The 7,762-nt window shown below is 36.9% G+C and overlaps 1 long non-coding RNA gene across 1 annotated transcript; it reads left to right on the top strand.

Annotated features, from left to right (window-relative positions):
- The first annotated feature begins 965 nt into the window (after positions 1 to 965).
- On the top strand, positions 966 to 7,140 carry LOC122075529. The gene is made up of 3 exons (XR_006139292.1): positions 966 to 1,516; positions 2,123 to 2,321; positions 6,531 to 7,140. It is a non-coding gene; the product is annotated as an uncharacterized LOC122075529 (long non-coding RNA).
- The last annotated feature ends 622 nt before the right edge of the window (positions 7,141 to 7,762 follow it).

Below are 7,762 nucleotides of genomic sequence, written 5' to 3' on the forward strand. Positions count from 1 at the left end.
ATGGTGATGATATAGTGTAAATGGGCCTGATGGTTGACGCAATGAAGTGATGTATGATACCGCAAGGATGTTCCTTACAGGGGGAAAAAAAAAAAGGATGATGCAAGGATGGCATGAATGCATTTATGCAATGATGCTGATGGTTTTGTATGGTTGGAGTATTGTTGGGTCTAAATTGTCTGCAAGAGTGATGAGGTGTAATGAGCATTCAATGGCTAGAGGGTCAGTAAGCATTCAACAGCTGGGAGAGTCCGATCATATGTCCCAATCTAGATGCTTACTACACCTTACCACCACATCGTCTACGATTTTGAAGTAGTATTGTTGATATGTATGCATGGAGGTATGCCATGTGAAGTGGCATGGTAGCCATTTGGGCGATAAGGATGGCCATGGTAAGTGGTGCATTTTATTTTATTTTTTTAAATGGGAGAAGGAAGACAGCCAAAATATAGGATACAAGTCAAATTAGCAAAAGAAAAAAAAATACATGGACCAAAATGATAAAATGATACATCGTAAAATAAGTTTTTCATTCCTTGAAGTGAAGGTAGTACAGTGTAAATCTGGATGGTACCACCATCTGATTCTTCATATGGTATTTCCTCTGAATCGTCAACGTGATCAATCGACTCAGTATCCTTCAATTCCGTCTCTCCCACTTGAATGAGATCAATTGAAGAAATTATATGCCAATCGAAAATATGAAGACAGTAACAGACATACATGGCACACAGCCATGGGCGATTCTGGCAAAGCGCCATGGCACAACCATTAGGCCATGTGGCCTATTAGCACGGCATCGGGTAATGAAAGGCCAATGAGGTTCACGCATTCATGCCTTGGATATACACCAGATCACACGCAAGGGGAAGGGTTGGTGTAGTTTTGCGTTGGAATGGGTAAAATTGTCAAAATGTCTTCGTACACGGGAATGAGCGTAACTTTCTCATTTTAAGTCCAAATCAAAAGCAATTTTTTTAGATGTACTCTATTTGAACTCAAGAACGTGGCTGTGCAGGAATAGGAAGATTTTGGGGAGTTAAAGCCCCTGATTTTTAAGAAACCCAAAAAGGGAGTAGATATGTCTATTGGGTGAACACTGAATCCTTCCATTTTACCATTCTTGGGGTGCATTGAAACCTAATTGAATGTCAATGATAATTAATGACATCTATTGAAGGCTAAGTGTTTGATGATTTGCCAAAGTGAGATGTGAGATTGGATGTGTAAATACATTAAATCTCTTTAACCAATTCTTTTGTGTTGATTGGAGTCATATGTGATGTCAAAGAAGGTTTGTGAGGTCTACTGAAGATTAGAAGTGGTATTTGCTAGGGAATGAGAGAAAATTGAAAATGAAGGGAAAGGTACTTGTGTGGGTGATTAGAATATCGAGAAGGACTTCAATGTGCATTAAAGAAGTTGTATGTGGTATCCCAATGTTGAAGAAACCCACTTCTTGATGGAGAATTGGTGATGATGATGAGTTTGCTCAAGTGACTTGTTCAATTAGGTAAAGTTTCTTAATCCCTATTTGTTTTAAGTTATGCAAGTTGAATAGAGTTGTATGTATAGTTATAGATTGTTATTGTGCTGGGGGTTTGAATTTTATCATTTAAAAAGTGCTTGTATGGGACTTGTGAGTGGGTGCTCACAAGTTGTTTGATGTTTGTGTAGTATTATCTAGGCTCCCATAGTTGTAGCTGTATATATTGGGTAGTAGCTAACCTCAATTTTGTATTATTAAAATCAAATCAAGAAGAGTGTAATGGTCAATATATGAACCCTGTGTGGGTATTGTTCTGAGGAGTAGGCACATTCGTTAAACCACGTAAAACCCCTGTGTTGTGGTTGATTCCATTTTACTTTGAATAGAAGTGTTATGCTTATGTTTTTACAGAATGACTGTGCATTCCTTGTAACCAATAAACGCATCAACAATAAGTAGGCCCAAACTATTCTCCAGCAAAAAGAGCCCTTTGTTTCTTCAGATGAACCTAAGAATATCATGTCTTGATCCATAATGGCAAACCCTTTTGTGAATCATGGAACATTGTTCAAACACATTGATGAGACTTGGAAGGATAATTCCTCTTTGTTGCCTTCTTATCTTAACCAGCGCGCTCTAGCCAGGTTACTGGGCTCGACAAGAGAGCTTTGACCACATGGATGTGACCCTTAGCCTCTTCTACAGGTGGTTCCATGCATGTGAGAGTTGTGCGAACTTCCGCATTCAAATTACTTGTCCAAAGATAATTTCTTAGGCTAAGGGGTGGATGGAGGAGGAGGAAAGTGGGTCCAAGTCATTGTAGACATCAGTAAGTAATTAAATCCTCCACTCACTCCTTACTCTTTTCTTAGAATCTGTACCTAATCCTTATATTTTTAACTATCTTATTCTCCCTTCCCTGCAATCTGATCATGTATAAGTAATTTGTGGATCAATTTTCATTGATTTATGTTATTATATAAGTGTATGTACTCATGTTTTCTGATTAATCTTTTAATTAATTTATGCTATTATATAACTATATTTTATATTTCTAGGTCTAAATTACAAGGGATGGTGAAAGGTTTACGGCAGATTAGTGTTGAAAGGAAATAAAAGAAATTAAGGGAGGAATAAGGGGAGGGTACTTGAGACTCTGAATAGTACCAATAACGTTAACTTAAAAATAAAAAATAAAAGGATCAAACCAATAGACAATAACTCCACTTAACCCAACTAAATGGGGGTCAATTACATGAATACTTTCCCTCCAATCAGTCATATTCGACGCCATACTTGATATAAGGCCTAGGCTATGCATGTCTTTCAATCTAGACCACAATCTTGAGAACATTCTCTTATAGATTTAGGTGTCATAAGGAAAACTTGTACCTTTTGATCTATGCCACCCCTCTTTAATTAACATGGGACAGTTACAATGTTAGTGGTGGTTTGTTTAAGATCAGAACTCGATTGCCTACACAATACCATAATCTATATTTCCTAGGTCCCTATCTGGTTTGCTCCAAGCCAAGCATAAATGTGAATTTTCCCAAATGATGGGGGAACTTGGAGAAAGAATTACATGCTGTGATCATGAAGTATGGTGTTGTAACTCTTTTATTTTCTTGGTTTCTCCTCTGACATGATTCATGTGGACGCCCCAAAATCTTGTTTCGATTCAGCTTAGGAATGGACTATCTGCCAACCTCTTATGTCCGTAAGAGGTAGCTAATAGCCCATTTAGAAATAGAGTGTGCTACTGCATTCTATTAACAAAAAAAAAAAAAAAAAAAGGACTGCAAGCACCTTACCAACAATGGTAGCATCACAACAAGATGATCAGAAGCAATCATTTAAAGGCACCGCCTGTGATCCAGAATGAGACAAGCAATCCATCAGCTTTATGGAGAAAAGAAGATAGATGCATCAGTAAAGATGGTGAACGAGTCATCCGAAGGGGTCCTCGAAGTAGAAGATTGATCCAATGGCTGTTTTGAATGCTCTTTGCAAGGAGCAGACCCCGAAATCAAGGAGAGAGCTTTATCGACATTCCTGCAAACAACATCTAACCAAACTCTAAAAGAAATAAAATAATGATGTTGAAGACTCCTATGAAAGAAACTATCATGCACCATCTCACTGGTCTCCTAATTATATTTTGACCAAATATATGAAGGGTTCTGATTTGTTTCTTCTAGCTTTTGGTTAGGAGTCATGAACATTCTTTTCGGAAAAAAAAATAAAAATGAACATTCATAACGACCCCACATGCCAAATTGGCTAATTGGCAAATCACGTTCCATGATCCTACATTCTTTCTATTTTCGATTAGTTGGTGGCTGGGCTTGGGCCTTGGTCTCTGGAATAGAGGAATCCAACGATCATTGAATCATCTCTCCTGAATTTGAAAGACAGAAGGAGTTTTGTGCAGAAAGGAAATATCAAGGAAAAGTAAAGGAACGTGGTCTACACAGCGCTTTTATATGTCCATCTTTCTCTTCTCATGTATGCATCTTTAACCTTTGTTTGAGGAAGGAGAGAGAAACACGGGAGTGCTAACATAGAGAGAACAACTTCCCATAAAAATGAAGTTAGTGGCATAATCATTTGGGATAATGAATATAAAAGTTTTGAGAAATGTTTTCAGCGGGAGAGCGGTTCCTGCACATGCATGTGAAGGCCAATAGAAATGTACGAAGAAACATCAACAAAGATGTCATTTTTTCATTTCATGGGGATGGACAAATTCGAAATGACCATGACTAGGTAATCTGGCATAAAATTGATCTGGTCCTCGGTGTTCCATATTGTGTGGCTTGGCTGGTGGGAAGTGTGGGCCAAATGTCAAGTCCACAACTACTAGGTCAGCCGAACCATTAGCATCATGATTTGTGGAATTTGAATTGGACCAGGTGAATCATCTGATTCAAATCATATTCAATCGAGTCTAAGCCTGATTCCAATCAATTCTTGTAATATATATACTAGTAAAAACACACGTGCATTTGCACGTGTGGCTTTTGTGTGGTGTGTGTGTGTGTGAGAGAGAGAGAAAGAGAGAGAGAGACCCATACTGCATGTAGTCATCTAACTAATATGTCCTCATTGACTTGTGATAGTAAACTCAATATTGGTACATAACATGTTGGGACGGCATGGAATTTGAAAAGGCAATTTTTTTTTTTAATGTTAATCTCTAAAATAGTGTAACAATGTAAATGATATATGATAATTCAACGAGGGTGATACTTAGCTTGGAAGCATTAACTATGACTTTGGGGAAGGGTTTCAGATATGTTTGGTGGTTTCAACTAAAGAACTTCTATGTTTAAGAAAGTGTAAATGAATCCAAAGTCAAATAATATTGTTGAACAAAAGTAGAGAGCATGCTTGATCAAATAAGGTGTGCAACCCAACTAAGTTATTCCAGTAGAAAAAAAAGGGTCAAAGTGATGTACTAGGCAATCACATTAAAGGCATGCCCAGGTGAGCTCTCTCTCACTGTTTGGATATATTTAATGGCAACGAATGAGGGCACCTTGGTTACCCATAAAGAGAAAGCAACATCCATAATGTTTTAGAATACTATTTTGAATCTAAAAGTGCATAATAGTATATAGAAACCAAGAAACAAGTAAGTACATTTATTGAATACTAACTATGATTTAATTTGCAATAAAAAGGAGTCTTTGAAGTAGTCATTATTTCTAGATGTATCTTTGGTTCTTGTATATAATGGAACTGGTAAACTCTAATTTTGACTCATGATGGTGAATATAGCCATTGAGTATTATTATTCAGGATATGGAATGATTTTACATCATCATGATAGTTTTGATTTCCCAGTGCATAGGACAGTTCTTGTCTATATATAGCCGAGGAAAATACATGTACTTTCCTTAGAGCTCCTAGCCATGCTAGAGGTTATAAAGTTTCATTATCCTAAGTTTTTCAAAATATTGGAGATAACGTTTGAAACCAAATACTTTACCTACATTTCACGGTGATGTTGCCTGGAAATCAATTTTCATTGCCTACAACTAAGTAGTTTTATATATATGCATTAATGAGAAGTAACCTTCATATAAAGCTCATCTAGTGTAGCTTTTAGTTATAGCCTAGTTTGATATAACAGATAAGATTTTTCTGAAATGTTATATTCGTTGTTCCTAAATTTTGAATTCTATCCATGTCGCTTAACCTTAACCACTTTTCCACACCGTCCATAGGGTTTGGGGAAGTCCAACTACATTGCATTACTAGAATCCATATGGTATATTAACTATCGCAAAAGAATCCATATGGTATAAAAATTGTTTCATTTTCCATCTAAATGCATTTTCTTTTTATTTTGATCACTCACTAGTTTAGATCCATTATAATTCAGTTATATTCTCTAGAATCAATCATAGATTTCATAGCATACGACTTGAACACTAGCAAGGCAACAAGTTCGTTAGCTATGCTGACCGATTTACCTTAGATTTATTGCAAGTGTCTTTAGACCGCTTTGTGCCCCTATACCAACCGTGAATTGTCCGAGTCACTGAAATCAGAATCGGAAAGTAATCTTTTCCCTCTCTTTAAATCACTTGGCTTTCCCGCTTTCCGAAAATACAGATATCCCTCAAAGCAAGTCTGTAAGCAGAACGAGTAGAACACTCTGAGGATTTCGCCATTAGAGATTGTCGATAGCTTCTCTTTTTTTTTTTTTTTTATTGTCTTCATTGTTTATTTTTCTTTTCTTAGAAGAAATTTGTTCGATCACAAAGGAATTGATCATAATTTTGTTATCTTGTTCAAGAGCAACAGCATGTAATCATTTCCCACTTTTCGAAAATACAGATATCGCTCAAAGCAAGTCAGGAAACGAAACGAGTAGAACACTTTGAGGATTTCACCATTAGAGGTTTTCAATAGCTTATTTTGTTTCTTGGTTTTTTTTTTTTTCTTTTTTCTTTTTCTTTTTAATCTTATAGGTTCTTTGATATTTATTAAACTGATCTTAGCTTTGTTATCTTTTCAATCTTTGCAGAGCAAGAGTTACCAAAGATGGATCATCGTCCACTTGAGATAAAACAACTTAGCGACCAGGTCCTGCAACAGTATCACGAGATTCATAGGCCCATGATCAATTGAGGAGATGCTGTGACGAACTGAGACGTTACCAAGAAGAGTTGGTTGAGACCCAGCAACAGCTCACGCTTTGTAGAGGAAAACTTCAGAGTTCAGACTTGTCAAGATAATCTGCACCTCTACCAGTATGAACTCAGGTCACTACAGCCCCAATACAAAATGGTAGGATGTCCCTACCTACGCCAAGGAAATTGCAACTATCCACACTATGTGCCGATGCCTGAGCCAGACAGGATCAGAGAATAAGCAAGAAAATGTGCCCCTACAAGATTGAAATGTGTCCAAATCCATACTGTGAACTCAAGCATGGCCCTCCATCAGAAGCTGATCATAATATAAAAATCAAGCCTTGCTACTACTAATACGAGAAAGGAAATTGCCTCAAAGATAGTGATTGTAATTTCTCACATGGTGGGGATTAGGAGTTCAGGATTTGTGATAGCTTCATAAGAACATTTACTTCCTTGTATTCAGTTAACTCTTTTTTGGAGTGTATTGTAACTGTTGAGATGAACCTTGTGCAAATACTCTGGATTAAACTTCCCAGTGGTTTTAAAATATAGAAGTGTCCTTAAACCATATGTCGGTAACTCGTACAAACCTCAGAAGACAAGTTGGTTTCTCCTTTTTGTGTGGCCATATTGGTGGGTAAGGGCCGTTTCAACGGCAGAAATATAAATTTTTGTTTTTTGGAACAGAAACGGAATTTCGGGTGTTTGATAAACATTTGTTTCTTGAAACATTTCTTGTAGAATTTTTTTTTTTTCCTTCCCAGAGAAGACTTGCCAAAAAGCTGGCGAGGTAAGATCGCCGCTTGATCTGGTCAACTGATTTCTAATGCACAATACAAAACAAAAAAATAATTAAACAAAATTAAACTAGACTCATAAACTTCATGCGCATGGAAATCCACAGTAGCAGAGAAGTACTTGTGCAGAGAAAGAAAAATCATTCCAAATAAAAAAAAATCGAGAAATAGTAACATAGGTGAGGGTAATCAATAATGGTTAAAATCACTTACCTGCAGGCGTTCCCCTTACTATCTTCGAGATACGGCTTCGATTCACTCCAATCTGTAGAAGTCGAAAAACAGTAGCGAAAATGGCTCAAAAAAACCCTACCTACATATAT

The sequence above is a fragment of the Macadamia integrifolia genome, chromosome 4 (genome assembly GCF_013358625.1).
Source record: "Macadamia integrifolia cultivar HAES 741 chromosome 4, SCU_Mint_v3, whole genome shotgun sequence".
NCBI classification, from domain to species: Eukaryota; Viridiplantae; Streptophyta; class Magnoliopsida; order Proteales; family Proteaceae; genus Macadamia; species Macadamia integrifolia.